This window comes from Caretta caretta, chromosome 9 (genome assembly GCF_965140235.1).
Source record: "Caretta caretta isolate rCarCar2 chromosome 9, rCarCar1.hap1, whole genome shotgun sequence".
NCBI lineage: Eukaryota > Metazoa > Chordata > Testudines > Cheloniidae > Caretta > Caretta caretta.
Window position 1 is genome coordinate 40,454,633 of NC_134214.1, and position 19,074 is coordinate 40,473,706.

Consider the following 19,074-nt stretch of genomic DNA (forward strand, 5'->3'; position numbering starts at 1 on the left):
ATAGAAATTAAATTATCCCTTTTTTAGCACCCGACCAGATGTGCTCAGTAATTTCTCTGTGCATGTTTGATATATTATTTCTTGTACACAGATGGAAGCACTAAAATGGTGTTTTGTAAGATCATATTCCATAGGCAGTTCCTCAAATGACACATTCCTGTCTAGATCTTTAAGAGTCAGGCACATTTTTTGACTGAAATCACGATAGCATTTTGGTCCCATGCATGCTATCAGCTAGTGTTGTGTTGCACAGAGTAGGTTATTAGGAGAGAGTTTATTTTAAGGATGATTTAAAAAATATTTAATGGAAGAATCTTAGCTGACAGGACAGGACATGTCTTCTGTTTATATTTAGGGACAAATCCAGGAGCCTTAACTCAGTTTCTACTCCGTCCTTTCTCAGGCAAAGTCAGTGGGAATTAGATCAAGTAAGAACCACTAGCCCTTAGAAATTATGCCATCTAGAGTGAAGAGAAGGAACAAGAAGAGATGGGTAAATAATAGGTTTTTTTTGGTTTGCTGACAATTTAGAAAAATCAATCCGAATTTTTTGTTTTTGTTTTGTGTCAAACCAAAAGGCCAAACAGATGTTTTGTTTTGATTTAACCTTTTAAACTTTTTTAAAAGTTAAAAAAAATGAAATCAAGGGAAATTACTAAAAACAACCCCTCATTTTTCAAACAAAATTTTCCATTTAGAACATGTTGCAAATGCAATTATTTTAGGACTTCTCTTGTTTCAATAAAAAATATTTTTGTTTTTGCAAAATTGCCAAAAATTTGTGAGATGTTTCAGCAACGATGAATTGGCATTTTTTTTGCTGAAAAAGGTTTTGGTGAAAAAAACATTTGCCATGCTCTAAAAACAAGGCTCACTGAGCTGTAAATCTGGAGTAACTCCATGGAAGTGAGCAAGTTTTGCCATTGACTTAACTGGGGAGCAGGTTCAGCTCTCTGGGATATATTCTACCCTGGACCGGTGTAGAGCGCTGCACAAATATAAACACAAAGTCAATAGGGATGACTAGGATTTAGAGTAACTCCACAATCAATTCCTTAGTGAGTAACAAAAATCTCATGTGTTGTATATAAAATATATACACTTTTTTTCAGCACTGCTGGTACTGAAAAAATATTTTCTGTATGAAAGTTTTGATGTGAAATATTTCTATTTATATGAAAACATTTTGTATTTGCTATATTGTTTTTTATTGCCTTTAAATAGTAGGTATGAGCAAAACCTTAGCTAGAGAAAGGATCCTTTAGGAAGGAAGGTAATGCAGATATTGCCAAATATTTGATTGCAGCAGTTTGCTGCTACCTCCAAGTTTTCTTTTGAATTTCATCTTTAAAGAAACCCTCAAAATCAAAGTGACACTTATCTGAAACCAGCAGGTCTTGCCTGGTTTTATATCAAAACCAGAACTGAGGCAAGTTCTTTTGAAAACAGGCCCATGGTTACTCCAAAGTTCTGCAAACTTAAGCTTCTCTTTCTACAAACATGGAATTTGTGTGTAACAAACTAGAAAATATCCCCAAGAAATACAGTAACTCCTCATTTAACGTTGTAGTTATGTTCCTGAAAAATGTGACTATAAGCGAAACGATGTTAAGCGAACCCAATTTCCCCATAAGAATTCATGTAAATAGGAGGGGTTAGGCTTCAGGGAAATTTTTTTTTTGCCAGACAAAAGACTATATACACACACACTAAGTTTTAAACAAACAATTTAATACTGTACACAGCAATGATTATTGTGAAGCGTGGTTGAGGTGGTGGAGTCAGAGGGTGGGATATTTCCCAGGGGATGCCTTACTGCTAAATGATGAATTAGCAATTGGCTGAGCCCTCAAGGGTAAACTCATTGTTGTTAATTTAGCCTTACACTCTACAAGGTAGCACAAATGGAGGGAGGGGAAACAGCATGGCAGACAGAGACACACTCTGTGTGTGAGAGAGAGAGACACATTGTCCCTTTAAGTAAGCTGACCCACTCTTAAGTACACTGCCTTGTCAAGTTAGTCAGCAAGCTGAGACTGCAGCAGCTGCTGCCAGGAAGCTCCCTCTGTGTCCTGAGCCCTGTTGTGTGTCCCCTCTGCACTATGGAGAGGAGGTAAGCGGGGTGCAGGAGCAGGGGGAAGGGGGACACCCTGCCATTAGCCCCCATCTTTCCCCTCCCCCCCAGCAAGCAGGAGGCCCTGGAGAGCAGCAGTGGGGGGAGGGACAGCTGACGTGCTGGCAATTGATAGCCTGCTGGGCGGCTGCTGCACAGGGAACTTAGGGGAGCGGGGACCTGATAGGGGGGCTGCCAGTCCACCCTGGTTGCAAGCCCACACCAGCTAGCTGCAACGGGCTGCTCTTTCTGCAAGCAGTGGACAAAGCAGGCAGCTGCCAAGTTATAAGGGAGTATTGCACAAGTTGAAAGGAGCATGTTCCCTAATTGATCAGCAACGAAACAATGTTAACTGGGACAACTTTAAGTGAGGAGTTACTGTATGTCCAAATCCAAATCCACCTCAGATAGCTAGTTTAGGATCTGGATTTTGTAAATGATCCTTAATGTTATTTTGGGGTAAGAAACAATCACATCCTCACATCTGAACACTGTGCAAACTCTGGAATAGTTGAAAATGAGATATCTGTCTTGTAATTTGAGCCCATTTCCACAATAAAAGAAATCCAAAGCCCGGTAGGTTTTGCATGGTTTGGGGGTTTATTTGAGACATCTTGCACAACCCTTGTAATTGCATACAGATGTATTCATTTGCATGCACAACAGGTATGGACAGTTTCTTTTAGGGGCACCATGGGAATCCTCATTTCAAAACGTAGGCCTCTATATGACTATGAGACAGCATATGATGAACTTTTTGAACACTTCATATTGCATTAAATGTAATGCTGAGCAAAGATCATTTATACATTATGTATGATAATGCCTCAGGAACATTATTATGGAGTAAAATCAGAAAGGAGTGCAGAAGAATACTAAGAAATCATTTCAGATTAAATTCAACTTTATCACTTGTGGGAGATGCCTCCCACTTAGGTGAACAATGTTATCACACCATTAAATTTATTTCTGCCAACCTTTATGAAAAGTGTTCTCATGATTGCTTGAGCCACCTCTGCCTGTTCTATCTTTATGTATATATCTTTGCTCACATTTTTTCTAAAAGAAAACCACAGCCATGGTATGCTCTAGGGAGATGGTAAATGGATTTTTCAGGACTTTGGAATCCATTTCACTCTCTTTCTGTAGCACCACAAACAGATGGCCTTTCAGAGCCATCATACACTTCACCTTGACTTCAAAACAAAACAAAAGCAAGCAAACAAAAAATACAAGTGAAATATCTACTAGAAAACTCCTTGGAGGTTTACTTTACTCCCCTGACTGCCTCCTACCCTTCAGACCTTTTACATGCAGACATTTCTTACTATTCTGAAAACCCAGAGGTTTATTTTTTAGTGAAGATTGCTGAGTAGTAAGTGGCATTACAGGTCATATCATGTGCAAAACCCTAAGCACTTAATAGCAAGGAAAGGAGATAAATAGTTAAGGACATAATAATTCTTCCACTGAACACAATGGGCCAGATTCTTGGCCCCAGCTGCTTTGTGCTATTGAAAATTGCCCTATGTGGCAGGTGAGGATTCCTCCCTTAACCTCTCCGTTCATATGTCAGGGCAGGGACATGCCAGGAGCTGGCAAGGCAGAGTCATGCCTAATGCCCTAATGAGCCTGGTCTAGGGTCAGCACTGTTTTGGTCCAGGGAAAAGAGGTGATTTGGAAATGTTTAGAAGTTTATTTAAAATATACATTTTTTTTTCTTTATTTTACAGTGGAATTTAAAGAAGAAGAAAAATCGGCTACAGGATTGTCCTATTACACCGTACTGTAAGCAAGGTTTAGAAAGTCTCTTGCAACCAGGTAAACCAACCACTGTACAACAGCACCGGGAACAGCTTCTCAGGGAGCCCTGCCTTAGGAAATCTCCACTGTTACTGTGTCAGGAGACCGTCCGACTATAAGCAGGGCTCAGAGACAGGCCTGCATTTGCTAGGACGCAGCTGAGTCGGATCTATTTCTGCTCTGTAAGGCTCTGTTGAGTTTGTTCACTGTAGCCCCTGTTGTGAGCAAATCTAGCTTGTACAGAACTCGTGCCCGGAACTGGGTTACTGCCTTAGCCCTTCATTGTGTTGTCTTGTACCTAGACCACTTGAGAATGGTTTGTGGGAGGTCTTCCAGGTGGTCAGTGAGGACCTGGAACTGCACCATCATGTTGCTAGGCTAATAGGATATATAGCTGAGACTGAGGCATTCCTGTGAGACGTTTCCTTTAGTGACAGCTAGGGAGGTTGGCACATCCATTCTGAGCCACACTCATTGATTGCCTAGGGCTTTGAAGTATGAAGCCTAATGCTTACTTTTAAGTGATGGTATTGCCCTTAAATGGGAAAATGCTTTGGGGAAGAATTAAATAATGCCAAAATGTTCCTTGATCTCTCTCAATCCCAGCTCTCAAGCCTGTTTTGCAGAAATGTCCTCCAGGATATTCCGTGAAAAATTGATTTGTTTCACCAGGGAGTTTTCATTTCCTTGCTTTTGCAAGGTTGCAGCAGATGTGTAAAATTACCTGAACATCATTGTATGGCTGCATAATAGGCTGTATTGAGAAAAACAAGAATGCAGATTGAATCTTTTCAAAGCAAGACATGACCAAATTTAAAACAATATAATCCAACAGCATCTTTTAAAAGTTTTCACTTTAACATGTTTAATTCCTTCTGGTAAGCTTTTTCTAATGCAGATATTATCACCTGGTATAATATTTCCACAAGGTCAAATCTGCACTGAAGTTGAGAAAAAAATCAATATTTGTTAATAGATGTTATTGTTTATTCATCCTTTAATCAGTTAAACAAATAATCAGTATAGCAGCTTAAGCAGTTGTAGAAGGTTATCTCTTATTGCAGTCTACTCATGAGTGATGGTCTTTCTAAAATGAGAAAGCACAAGGAGATAAGAGAGAAGGGACACAAGAGAAGGGGAAATTCAGAAGCTGATGGAACATTTTCCAAATACTCTCAGCAACAGGATGAACATTATAAAAATGAGTTGTTTCTGGTTCCTGACTCTTTAAGCAAAGGTTTTTCAAACTGTGATGTCCTAGTAAAACTTGCACATAAAGGAGAAGCACAATGGTTTCCAGTCACACTATAACATGCCAGTAGTGAGCCTGAGTTCCATTATTTAGAACTTGGCTGATCACAGTAATATAGACCAAGGCCACTGGGCAGGTAACAAAATATTCATCTCCACTACTAGGTAAAAGTTGTCACACTTTGTTTTGAGCTCTATATAGGCGGCACATTAGATCTCTGTGGAAGGGATTTCAGAATTATCTGGTAGAGCCCCTTCTAAAATGCTCTCTTCCCCCGCACGGGACAGTAAGTGGTGTCACCCTAGTGTTATTAGTTTTGATATTAAATTCATTCTGCCATCAAATTGAACTCTAGGTTAAATGTTTGCACTTAGAATACTGGGGAAATCAGACTATGCAAAATTTGCTGACTTCTAACTGTTACCTTCCTCATTGAAGCATCTGGCTTTTCACCGACATTTTAAAGTTTTGCTCCTGTTTGTGCATTTGAACAACACTTCCTTCCTCACTCTGCCCTCTTTGAGCCCTAAAATCTCAATAGAGCAAAGCACTTGCTTAACTTTAAGCGCTTGGTTGGATTAGGATTTAAGTATGAATTTGGTATGAAATTCCTCTTCCACCTCATTTGATAGGAAAACTGTGCCACCACACTTTGATTTCTTCTCTCAGCAGTGCCAAAGGACCACTCAAAAATGAGGCCCCATTGTGCTGGGGCTGTACAAACACAGAATAGTAGACAGTCCCCTCCCTGAAGCACTTACAATCAACATAGGCAGGAGAGATGAAGAAAGTGATATAACATTGTTGGGAGGCTAGCCGGGGCTCGTCTCTCTCCGGGGCAGCAGGGAACCTTTGAGAATAGCTCTTGCGGGGGATTAGTCTGGCCACAGGAGCCTTCTTCTACGGCCTTAGTGAAGGTACGAATAATCACAGTGAGCCCTGGCCCTGGGTCAGGGTGGGGCACTGGTGAGTCAGGTACTCAGGCCCTCAGGCAGGGGCTGAACAACAACAGTATACAGTAACAGGCCCTAGGTCAGGGCGGGGCACTGGTGAGTCAGGTGCTCAGGCCCTCAGGCAGGGGCTGAGCAGTAACAGTATAGAGTAACAGTAGGTCCAGGCCCTACGTTCCAAAGGGCCCGGGAGAGGGGGAGACTGCCACCCGTGAGTTGGGTGGCATGGGGGGACTCAGGCCCTCCCACTCCACTGCATCCCAGCCCGGGACCCTAGCAGCAGCAGAAGACCCGTTGCTGAGTCAGTGGGGATCCTGGCCACAACACACTGACATGGGTTCGAGCAGGGCTGCAGCCAGACTAGGGTCAGCTGCCCCTGGGCTACTTGGACTCCCCGTCTTGAGGTACCTGGGTCAGGGTGGTGTCCTCAGGGGGATCCAGCACCATGGGTTCCTCGGGGTAGCTGGCCAGGGACAGACTCAGTAACTCCTCTGGGTAGCTGGCACGGGGCAGGTCGGGCCAGTCCTCAGGTCTTCCTCAGGCCACTGGGCTTTCCCACTTGTGAGCTATGCCAGAGGCGTCTGGCCTCCCCGGCGGCTGCTTCACCAGTGAGCCCTGAGGTCGGGCCTTTATACTCCCGGGGCAGCACCTGACTCTCTGAGGGGCAGTCCTCAGAGCTCCCTGGCTCCGCCCACTCTGGTGTCCAGAGGGGCTTGTCTCACTCCAAGGCGACAGGGAACCACGGCGCCTCACTACACACACACACCCCTCCTCAAGTCTGGCTCCCGCTCATCAGGGCCAGGCTCTTCCATCCCTCCTAGGCGGGACAGGACGTCAGCATTCGCATGGTCTTTGCTGGCTCTATGCCAGATGGTGAAAGCGGAGGGCTATAATGCCAGGTACCCACGCAGTAGTCTAGTATTGTTGGTTTTCATTCTTGTTAACCACTAGAGTGAGCCATGGTCCGTGACTAGTGTAAATGGGGCCCAGAGGAGGTAGTACCGCAGGGCATCACAGGCCCATTTCACCGCGAGTGCTTCTTTGTCTATTACTGCATAGTTCTTCTCGCAGGGGAATAATTTCTGGCTAAGATATAAGACCGGGTGGTCTTCTCCATTGATTTCTTGGGACAGGACGGCCCCGAGCCCTACCTCCAAGGTGTCCGTGTGGAGGATAAAGTCACGGTCAAAGTCCAGGCTATATAGGACTGGCTCCTGACAGAGGCACTCCTTGAGTGTCCAGAAGGCATCTTCATATTCTTGGGTCCACAGCACGCGCTGGGGGCTGTCCGTGGTTAAAAGTCCCATCAAGGGGGCTGCGATGGAAGTGAACTGGGGGATGAATCGCCGATAGTAGCTGGTGACCCCAGGAATTGTCGCACTTGGCGATTCGTGGTGGGTGGCGGGCAGGCCACCCGTGCTTGAACCTTCCCCACGATGGGTTTCACTCGTCCTCCCCCTATGGTGCATCCAAGGTACGTTGCCTCTTGCCACCCAATGCGATGCTTCTTTGGATTGGCCATTAGTCCTGCCTTTCGCATGGATCTCAGGACCGCAGCTACGCGTTCCAGGTGGTCCTCCCACTGGCGGCTGAAGACTATGATGTCATGCAAATACGCCACTGCATAGTCTTGATAGGGCTGTAGAAGGTGATCCATTAGTCGTTGGAACGTCGCTGGGGCCCCATAGAGGCCGAAGAGCATCCAGGTAAATTGATAAAGCGAATGCCGTCTTCTCCTTAGAGAGGGGTTGAGCGGGATCTGCCAGTACCCCTTACTGAGGTCGACGTTGGTGATGAAACGGGCCTCCCCTGGGTCTGGTCTGGATGGCATGATGGACCAGGGTCATGTTACCAGGTGAGACTGTAAAGGTTCTCCTGAAAGCCTGCAGGCCTGCTTTCACTGCTCCCCCATGAGCGTGTCGCCGAGATGGGGGCCTGCGGGGTCCTCTGTCAGGGGCGTGCGGGGACCCAACTCTGGTTCCGGTGGGTAGGGGTTAATTAATAGGCCCTCCCGCTCCCCTCATAGTTTCAATAGATTCACATGATATCGCTGCGTCTTCTTGTCAGGCTGGTGGACCTCAGAGGTGATGGGCCTGATCTTCTGGACCACCTCATAGGGTCCCTGCCAATGGGCCAGCAGCTTTGATTCACTCGATGGTAGGAGGAGCAGAACCTAATCACCCGGTTCAAAGGCACGGACCTGCGCTTCTTGGTTATAGGTTCATGCCTGGGTTTCCTGCATGGCTTTTAAGTTTTCACGTGCTAGGGCTCCGGCCTGAGAGAGGTGCTCCTGGAACTGGAGAACATACTTCTGGAGGCCCTGGCTTGGAGACAGAGACTGCCTCAATGTCTCCCTCATTAAGTTTAATAGGCCTCATGGGCGGCGGCCATATAGTAGCTCGAATGGGGAAAATTTTGTTGATGACTAGGGTACCTCATGGATCGCCAGCAATAAGGGCGGGAGTAGCTGATCCCACTGGTGTAGCTCCTCTGCAGGGAACTTGCGCAGCATCTCCTTCAGGGTCCGATTAAATTGTTCCACCAGTCCATCTGTCTGTGGGTAGTAGACAGAGGTGCATAACTGTTTAACTGCCAGGAGCTTGCATACCTGCTGCAACAGCCAGGAGGTGAAGTTGGTGCCCTGGTCCATTAAGATTTCACTTGAGTGGGCCTGCCCTGGGAAGTTTGCCGGCGATGGTCTGGGCGGTGGTGCTCTGCAATGGTAAGGCCTTGAGGAAACAGGTGGCATAATCAACGATGACCAGCACATACTGGAATCCAGCAGCACTTTTCGGAAGTGGACCCACTATAATTCTGTGAAGTCCATGGGCACCCACTCAAATGGCATCTCCACTATGGGCATGGGAACCAAAGGGGCCTTGGGTACCCGTGGGGGAGCTGCTAACTGGCACTCCGGGCAGGAGCTACAATAGCTCCTCACCTCCTGGTGAACCCTGGGCCAAAAGAACCGCATCAAAATCCGGGCGAGGGTCTTTTCATGGCCCAAGTGCCCTGCAGCAGGGATGTCGTGTGTGAGCTTCATTACTGCTCATCGGTGGCACTGAGGCACCAGCAGCTAGATGTGTGGTTCTCCCATGCTGGGATCCTGTTCCACCTGGTAAAGACAGTCACGGTGTAGCTCAAACTGGGGCCACTGATTTGCGCGATGCGGATCGATCACAGCCCCATCGACAGTGGCTAGTTGTCCATAGGCCCGACTAAGGGTGGGGTCTGCTCTTTGATTGTGGCAAAAGTCGGTGTTAAGTCAGGGTTCGATAGCCGACCCAGATGGGGCATCCTCGGGTTCCTTGGTACCTCCCTCAGGGTCTAGGGTCTCCTCGACCTCCTCCAGTTGGGCCTCAGGGCAATCTCCTTCCAGCACAGGGGTCAAGTGGAGGATCTCCTCGAACACTGGCCAGTCTCGCCCCAGAATCACCAGGTCGGCTAGTCAAGGAGCCAGGCCAACAACCATCCATCGTGTGACCTCGGCCACCATTAGTGGGACCCGGGCACTGGGGTATGGCTGCACATTGCCGTGGATACATTGCAGCCAGATTATCCCCAGGTGGGATTTGGCCCAGGGCACCAAGGTCTGATGGATTAGCATCTGTCCACAGCCCGAATCGATCAGGGCCAGGGTTGGATGGGCCCTGACAATTACCGGAACCGTGATCTTGGGGACCTGTGGCAGCCGGGCCCGGGTCTCTCCCGCACAGACATGGCCGAAGCTGCAGTCCATCTCAGTGAAGTCACACTGTAAGTGTCCATATTTCACACATACAAAGCAGGCCCTGAGTTCCAGGTGACCACTCCGGTGGGGGCTCCCATCAGGCCCCTGGGAGGATTCTGACAGGTCCTCGGGACACTCAGCACAGGGGGTGAGGATCCTTATCAAGGTGGGAGCTCAGGGCATCTAGCTCAAAGCCCCGAGCGAGCCTCTTGCCCGCGGGGGAGACTCTGCACTTTGGTCTGAGCGCCCCCTTTCTTTTCGAGGTTCGGACGCTCTGGTCCTGGGGGGGTGGGCTCTGGTAGCTGGCCCCATCAGTGCTTTGGCCGCAGGGAAGTCTTCTATCAAAGCTACGGCTGCGGCTAGTGTTGCTGGCTGATGGCGAAGCACCCAGGGCTTTCCTTGCGCCAAGAGGATGTGTACGAATTGTTCTAAAATAATTTGTTCCGTGACCTTGTCCACAGACCTCCTCTCTGGCTGTAGGCACCGCTTGCATGCTTCCTTCAGCTCTTGGGCCACCAACTGGGGTCTGGTGCCGGACGGATAGGTCTGGCTCTGGAACCGCTGCTGAAAGGTTTCTGGGCTGAAGTCCAAGGCATCCAGAATCGCTGCCTTTACCTGGTTATAGTCCTGTGTATCCTCCATAGACAGCCCTCTGTACGCTGTTTGGGCTGTCCCGGTTAAGTATGGGGCCAAGAGAGTGGCCCATTGGTCAGGGGCCCACCCTGCAACCAGTGCTACTCTCTCAAAAGTTACCAAAAAGTTACCAGGGTCATCATCGGGTCCCATCTTGGTCAGCTGCACTGGCGCAGTGGTGCGGGGTGACCCGTCCGCGTCTCCCGGCTGGGGCTCTGTAGGGCACGGCAGCGCTGTCGCCAGCTGCTGCCGGCATTGCCGCTGTTGTTCCTGGTTCTGAACCCCCAGGTCCCGAATCAGCTGCTGTTACTGTGCTCCCAGCCGCTGGATGAGCTCCTGCTGCTGTTGGAGTTGGGCTGCCTGCTGCTGCTGCTGCTGGAGCTGGGCTGCCTGCTGCCGCTCCTGGATCTCAATCAGGAGCAAGATAAGTTTGTCCATATCCATGGCTCATTCTGGGGTACATTCCCCCCCAGACCCCTTCTCACGCAGGTGTTGCGGGATTGTGCCCACGTTCTCCACCACGGATAGGAAGGCTAGTTGGGGCTCATCTCTCTCCGAGGCGGCAGGGGACCACACTGACTCGCTACCTTTGGGAATAGCTCTTGCGGGGAATTTGTCCGGCCACGAGAGTTTTCCTCTACGGCCTAGGTCAGGGCGGGGCACTGGTGAGTCAGGTGCTCAGGCCCTCAGGCAGGGGCTGAGCAGTAACAGTATAGAGTAACAGTAGGTCCAGGCCCTAGGTTCCAAAGGGCCCGGGAGAGGGGGAGACTGCCACCCGCGAGTTGGGTGGCAAGGGGGACACAGACCCTCCCACTCCACTGCGTCCCAGCCCGCTGCTGAGTCAGTGGGGATCCTGGCCGCAACACACTGACATGAGTTCTGGCAGGGCTGCAGCCAGACTAGGGTCAGCTGCCCCTGGGCTACTTCCAGACTTCCCCTCTTCAGGTACTTGGGTCAGGGTGGTGTCCCCAGGGGGATCCAGCACCATGTGTTCCTCGGGATAGCTGGCCAGGGGTAGACTCGGCAACTCCTCTGGGTAGCTGGCACGGGGCAGGTCAGAACAGTCCTCAGGTCTTCCGCAGGCCGCTGGGCGTTCCCACTCGCGAGCTATGCAGGAGGAGTCTGGTCTCCCCAGCGGCTGCTTCCCCAGTGAGCCCTGAGGTGGGGCCTTTATACTTCCGGGGCAACGCCTGACTCTCTGGCTCTGCCCACTCTGGTGTCCAGAGGGGCTCATATCTCTTTGGGGTGGCAGGGAACCACACCGTCTCACTACAAACATACAGTGCTGGTAAATGTCATGATAGTTCCATATTATTATTTTTTTGTGGGAGTGGGGAGTTGATTGGTGGGGGGTTGGCTTTTGTTTTTTTAATTTTTGGGAGGTGATTAGTTGTACGGAAAGAAAAAGGAAGAGAGCGGGGTCATTGAAGGGATTGTGTGCAAGGGGACAGGCCGATGAAAGGAAGTATGGAGAGCAGGTGGAATGAAACAGAGGTGAAGGGAGAGAGTGAGGCAGGGATGGTGCAAACAGCCAATTGGCACAGTGGAGAGAATGTCCAGTCGTAAAAATGTAGGAAGCTGTGTGATGACACCATCTGTGTCTGACAGCTCCTGCTTAAGCTGCTTCTGTAACTGCTGTTTCCAACTTCAGTCTCTGGCTGGTTCCTCCCTGTAGTTTCTTCCTTTTTTTCCCCCAGGGCCACATAGCTGGTAGGGCCACCATGTAGGTCGTAATGTCCCCAGTACATGGAGTCTCCCCTGCACAGTTCTAGATCCAGAGGATACTAGGAGGAGGGGTAAACCTGGCTGGAAGCCATCTTTCCTTTCCTCTCCAGGTGCTGCAGTATCTGCTTTAATTTCTTCTACACCTGCAGAGATTCAACTGGAGATCAACTCCCCTGAATTTAAGAATATCTTTGTACTCACCTCTAGCTCAGTTAGTAGAAATTTGGCATATTTCTGCTTTATGATATATTAGAGCTACATCTTTGTGTTAGTAAGAGCATTCATTATTGAAATGCCAAAGTTCTAACTACAGTAGTTCCACTGAAAGGCATTTCAAGCAGTTTTAGAGAGAGAAAATGGAAAATGAAGAAAGATAATGAACCTCAGCATTATCTTTATTTCACTGACAGGGAAGACTTAACATCAAGCTACAATCATAAATGGGATGTGAAAGATGTTTCATGAATAAAGACACACACAAATATTCACTTAAACTTGGGTGATAAATATTTTAAAGTTGTAGCATGTTGGCAAATGATTTAAAGCTGAATATATTGTACAATTATTATAATACGGTTCCAATTTCACGCTAAAAATCCAATGTATTAATGTGAATAGAATGAAAAAAATGCTGGAAACTTTAATCATAGCTTGTAGCCCGGAGAAGTTGACAATATTTCCATTTTTAACAAACATTGTGCTGTATGTAGAAAAATAATTTTTCTTATAATAAAATGTTTCCAATATTCTTGAGTAAAATTATAGTTAGGATGAGGTTTTGTATAATAAAAAATTAGTCAATGTGAAATACACTTAACTACAGAGTTGCCAAATTTCTTTGGGACATATTGTGCACTAATTTTTAGAAGTATTTCCTTTGAAGCAGAGAGTTGTTATTAGTAGTAATAATTATGTGCTACAGGAACTCCTTCAGCTAGACACCAAGGCACTGTACAAACCATAGTAATAGAAAGTGAAGAGTTTACTGTCTGACCAGAACAGACAGACAATAACTCCTCATTTTACAGATTGGGGAAGACAGAGGCACAAGAGGTCCAGATTTTCAAAATGTACTTAGATGCGTAAAAATTTAGATGGGGCCTAATGGGGTGTTCAGTGACAGAGCAGCCATTTTTGAAAATCCCACTGGGGGCTTATCTTCATCTGCTGAAAGCCTGGCCCAGAGAGATTAAATGACTTGCCTAAGGTTCCACAGGAAGGCTGTAGCATAGTCAGAAATTGAACCCAAATATCCTAGGGCCTAGTCTGGTGCCTTAATCAAAAGACCATCCCTTTTCTCTGTTGAATCCACTAGAGAGTTCTGCTTACAAAGAAGTTCTGAAATGTGGTTTGTTGTATTTGTTCTATATCCTAAATAGAGCTGTGTGAAATATGGGACTGAAAATGAAAAGCATTGATTGTTTACAAATATTAATAAGTGCCACAACATTATTAGGATTGTGAAATTTTCCATAGCTTGCCATTACATAATGTATCCCATAGCAACTCACAAGCAAAACAGAATATTTTTTTCAAAGACAGGGACTAAGGGTTGAGTGGCTAGACATCTCAAGGGGTTAATTACCAGTTGTTAATGGGAGATGGAATATTTCACTTCTAGGTTATTGATGTAAATCTATAAGAAATGCTCATTATCCTCTGATGCCTCTTCAGTGGTGTGTGTATGAAATGAATTGTTGGGATTGGTCCATTTCCTTCTGGACAGATGTCCACATCCTGAAATTCACTTCTACCAACTGACACCTTTGTTGGCAGTTTCAAGAGAAAACAAAGACCGAAAATGCATGGAAGCCAACTTACCATCTTACCCTTTGAGCTGGTCCCTCTAAGTTAGAGGTGAAGCGCATTCATGGGACAAGTGAGATGATTTCATATTGCTCTGTTAAAATAATATAAAATAAAAAAATGCATCAGGAAGCAAAAAGTTGAGCTTCTAAAATATTAAGTCAGAAACCATCTATTCCAGGAAGGGAATGTGAGATATTGCACACACTCCAGCCTCTTTATGCTGAGTAAAAGGGCCAGCTAAAAGAGATCCCCAAAGCCTTGTTTCTGACCATGGAAGGATTTCCCCAGCCCAGGCACTGTGGAAGATGGTTGTAAGTCTGTCTACCAGAGATACACTTTGCAAGCTATAGCATGGCAGGGGACGGGCCACAGCACTGGAAATACCAAGAAGTGATGAGACCCAGTGGGCAGCTCCGGGAGGCTGTTGTAACTTTTAGACAGGCACAGTGGGAGTTTCCAGACAAGCAGGATCATAAAGTTGGTGCTTAAAGCCACCTTAGCCCTGCCTCCCCCAGGCTGCTTATTCTAAGGGCTTGGTTACTTGGGGACACTCAGAATAGTTAAGATGAATAAACTAAAGGTGTGGAGTTAACGCATGTAAATTATAGTGCATTAAGCCCTTATGTGGACGCTCTCATTCAGAAGTAAAATTGAGTAAAATTATAATGTAAGAGGTTTAAGCTACAGTGAACGAAGGCCACTTTACTTCTGAATGAGATCACCCACACAGGGATTTAATGCGCTTTAATTTAAGCACATTAACATCACATTTTTAGTTAACTCAGCTTAACTTTTCTGACTGTCCCCATGTAGACAAGACCATAGTATTTCCACACTGACCCTAATAAAGGAAGGTCAGGTTATGATTACATTATGTTTACTAGCATCTTACTCAACAAGTTGTTCCAACGGGCCAGATCCTCAACTGGTGTGAATCATTATAGCTCCATTGACTTCATTAGAGCTGTGCCACTTGGAACCAGCTGTGTGGTGCTATTTATGGAGAAAGGTTCTATTCAGTGTGAATAAGAATAGCAGAATCTGTCCTCAAATTAAAAAAAACCTGTCATTTCAGCCACATGGACAACTGGCTGCCACACTCATGCTCCCTTAACTCATCCTTTCAAACGTACAAGAATGAAGTCACTCGAAAGGTATGTCTGCACTGCAGTCAGAGGTGTGACTGCAGCATGTGTAGACATATCCAAGCTAGCTAGCTCTAAAAACAATAATAATGAAGCTACGGTGAACACTCACTCATTCCTGGAATACGGGACATTCTGGTACTTCTGGGAATGGCATGGGCCTGCCCCTACAGGCATGACCTCACATGCACAGTACAGGCAAGGTCACACTGCATGGGGTGGGGAGCACCATTTTGAAAAGTATACTGCCTTACCTGTCTCCCAACCCCCAGTGTGACCTATCACTCTGGCAGGGGTGGAAAGGCATGCTCTCCATCGTGCCATTCCCTCATCTGATACTGGACAAAACCGGTCTGATTTTGTCTCAGGATGCAGGACAAGCAAGTAGGACTCTCTGATTGAAAACTGGATGTGTGGCCGGCCTAAGTGCAGCTGCAGCAGCACAGGCTGTACAAGCCCACCCAGAGCCCTGGTTATATACATGAATGGCTAGCCCCATGCTGCCACCTGCGCTCTCGCAGCTTCACGGCTATTGCTCTTCCGGCTATCTAAGTTAAAGCTAGCTCAGGTGCGGCTACACATGCTGCGGTCACACCTCTGACTGCAGTGTACTCATCCTCTAGAAGTAACAAGATTTAGAGTATGCAGTGTTGAAACCTGCTAAAGTCAAAACATAAGTAAGAAATTAGGGCCAAACTCTACTCTCAGTTGTACAGATGGAATTGAAAGCAGAAGTTGATCCATAAAGAGTGAGATCCATGCCTGGTAAGTGTAAAATGCAGTCATCTGCATTTACGTTGATGCAAGAAAAAAGAAGTAGGATTTTTTAAAAAATTAAAAATTCCATACAAAACAACTACAGTGACAGAACACTAAAAAAAACCCCATTCATATATCAATAAATGACAACATTAAGTTTGCACAGCCTCAGCTCTGCCCCCTTAATGTATGAATGACAGCTTTTAATTTTGTGATTATGTTTTATTTTTTCTTGAGCTCTACCTACACTTTCTCCTGAAGGTTGACAATGGCCCTCAATATAGAGCTAGAGCAATATAGAGCTCAATATGAGCTCTTTGGGTATGTCTGCAATGCAGTGTAAGCCCAGAATTCAAATTCAAGATCACGCCTACCGCTACTTCTATCTACACACAGATTGTGCTAACCAAGCGCTTGGATCCAGGGTCCCAAGACCGCATGAGAGTCGAGGGTCTGAGACTGAGTCAAGCTGGAACTTGGGGTTCAAGCCCTATTGCTTTGCAGTGTAGATGCTGGCCCACTGGACTTATGCTCTGATAGTCCTCCAAAAGCATCCCACAATCTCATGGGTTGACTCTTTTTGTCCTCTAGACAGTCAAGTTCGGTGGACAGTCAAGTTTTCCCACATTGCACCACATTAGAGGGGGAGGGGGCACTTGGTGTATGTTTACATTGCAGTCAAACACCTGCGACTGGACCATATCAGCTGAGTTGGGCTCACGGGACTTGGGCTACAGGGCTGTTTAATTATGGTGTCGAGTTTGGGCTTGGGCTGAAGCCCAGGCTCAGACTCCATCTACACAGCAATTTTTAGCCCTGCAGCCTGAACCCCACCAGCCAGAGTCAGCTGACCTGGGTTGGGCCTGGCCATGCTGCAGGTCTTTTATTCCAATATAGACACACCCTAGGAAATCTGGGATATAGATGGTTGGACTCAGGCCTGCATAATGCAGCATAGATGCTGGGCCCCCAGTTTGGGACCAAGGGTTCAACAATTCCTAACCTGGGTACAAATGAGTGTAGACTCTCAAGCACAAGGTTAACAAACCCAGGGTCTGCTAACTCGAGTTCCACTAATCCTGGGTTTATATTGCAATGTAGGCATACCCTTTATGTAGAACAGTGAGCATCCTCATTGTTTCATGACACCACTTGTCATGAGATCAAAGCCAGTATTTCAACCTATTCTTGTAGCTTCTTATATCATGTATGTCATTGTGATATGTAATTGTATGACTGTAAAGCTTCAAACACACACATGCCAATGTGCCTAAATTTATGGATAAAGTTAAGCACATGCACAAGCGTTTGCAGGGACAGATTTTTAAGAGGATAGAACACAGTTCCTATCTTTATATAGAAGGTGGTATATCAGATCTGCTCTCTTTTATGTTCTTTTCCTTTTTAATAAGAATTAATAATAAAGAATATGAAAAGTTAAATCAAAACCCTTTAAAGTGCTTAAAATAATTAACTTAATGAAAGAAATAACCTGAGTTGAACAAAATAAAATGTGCATCAAACTGAAGCTAACAGCAGGCTCATTGCCCATGGCAAAACTCTGCTAATGAGTGATCTGATGAAGGCAGCCAAATCTGAATCCTAATTGTTGCTCTAATTTCTGTCTACTAAATACATTAACCATGTCATCAATAACCACTGTTCTTCTTTTTGGCTTTGCCTGGTCTCTTTGCCATGGTGGCACCCACAGACTTAGAGGAGATCAGAGAGGGTAGCGCTGATTCATTACGAGTGCAATGGTAGATTTTATTTCTGGAGCCTATATAGTTGACAAAATGAGTGATTGTTCTGGAGGAAAATGGGTGATTGCCTGTGAAACCAAAAATTTAGGGAGTGATGCAAAGAATTCTGATGCTGAGAAAATACTATTAATGATTATGTCTGTTTTGGTCTTTTTACCACCACCAGTTTTCACTACAAAGGCTACTATGCCGGTTGTACTGTTGATTTTCATATTTAATTGGAAACCTACACATTTTCCATTCTGCAGAATCCAGAGACCTTGTATAAAAATTTGGCCTTGCTTGCCTGTGAATACATGGGGCCTTGTGTATATTTATTAACAGTACATCCCATCTTTCATAAAAGAAATAATTACTGCCTATTTTTTTCCCTGGCTATATTTTGGCTCTCATTTTTTGTAAGATATGCAAGGCATTTAATTGTAAAATGGCTCAAAGTAATCCCTGGTTAGATTAAGTTAGTATTTTATCAGATACTTTATCACATAGAAAAATACCAGGTTAATTCAGAAAAGAATCATTAATTTTATCTGCTGCAGTCAATGGACATTTGAAAATTATCTGTGATGTGGTTTTTTTAATCTCCTGCATCAATAATCTTCCTTTAAATGGACTTTAAATAAAATTAATTCTTCTTGGCTGACAAGGGATTCTTGCACAAATATTTGTGTTAATTTAAAAAAAATACAAAGTTAAATTTAAAAAAAATACAAAGTTATGCTTTTTTTGAAGTGTAAATTAAAGTCAGCTGTATTTTTTTCTCTCTTTCTCCTAGTAATTCTTGATACAAGCCCATAAAAGCTCCTTAGGAGACAAATGTCAATGCAGTTTGCCTTCAAACCAGTGTTCCTGGCCTGTAAAAGAAGTTTATCCCAACATAAAAGAAAAGATTCAAAATGTAAGCATACAATCTCCTGGGAACAGGTAGAGTTATTTGCATCCCCTAGGCAGCTCTTTTAATGTCACATGTCAACAGATTAGCCTGACACTGTTCTCAGCAGGGCTCTTTACCTTGCTTGAGAAACAAGATTGGAAACTGACACAAACTCTATCGACCCTTCACTACAGAGCAGTAGTGGGCAACCTGAGGCCCACGGGCCGCACGCAGTCTGTCAGGGTAATCCGCTGGCAGGCCACGAGACAGTTTGTTTACATTGACCACCCATGGCACAGCCGCCCGCAGCTTCCAGTGGCCACGGTTCACTGTTCCTGGCCAATGGAAGCTGCGGGAAGTGGCGGCCAGCACATCCCTGTTTATGTATTGCTTGCTATACATGTGATTTTGTACAGTTGATGCAGTTTTCTTTAAACTTTTGCCTTAAATTTAAATACTGGAGAAGACAGAAAAGAGATGTTGTTGACAGCATTAACTATCCCCTACACTTTGGGCAT

At 45.7% G+C, this 19,074-nt stretch overlaps 1 long non-coding RNA gene across 2 annotated transcripts in view; it reads left to right on the forward strand.

The window, feature by feature from the left end:
- The first annotated feature begins 1,991 nt into the window (after positions 1-1,991).
- LOC142073275 (uncharacterized) overlaps positions 1,992-19,074 on the forward strand; it is an 82,613-nt gene continuing 65,530 nt past the window's right edge. For both annotated transcript variants that reach the window (XR_012670078.1, XR_012670079.1), the window contains exons 1-2: positions 1,992-2,113; positions 3,847-3,934. This is a non-coding gene — a long non-coding RNA (uncharacterized LOC142073275). The remainder of the gene's footprint in view (positions 2,114-3,846; positions 3,935-19,074) is intronic.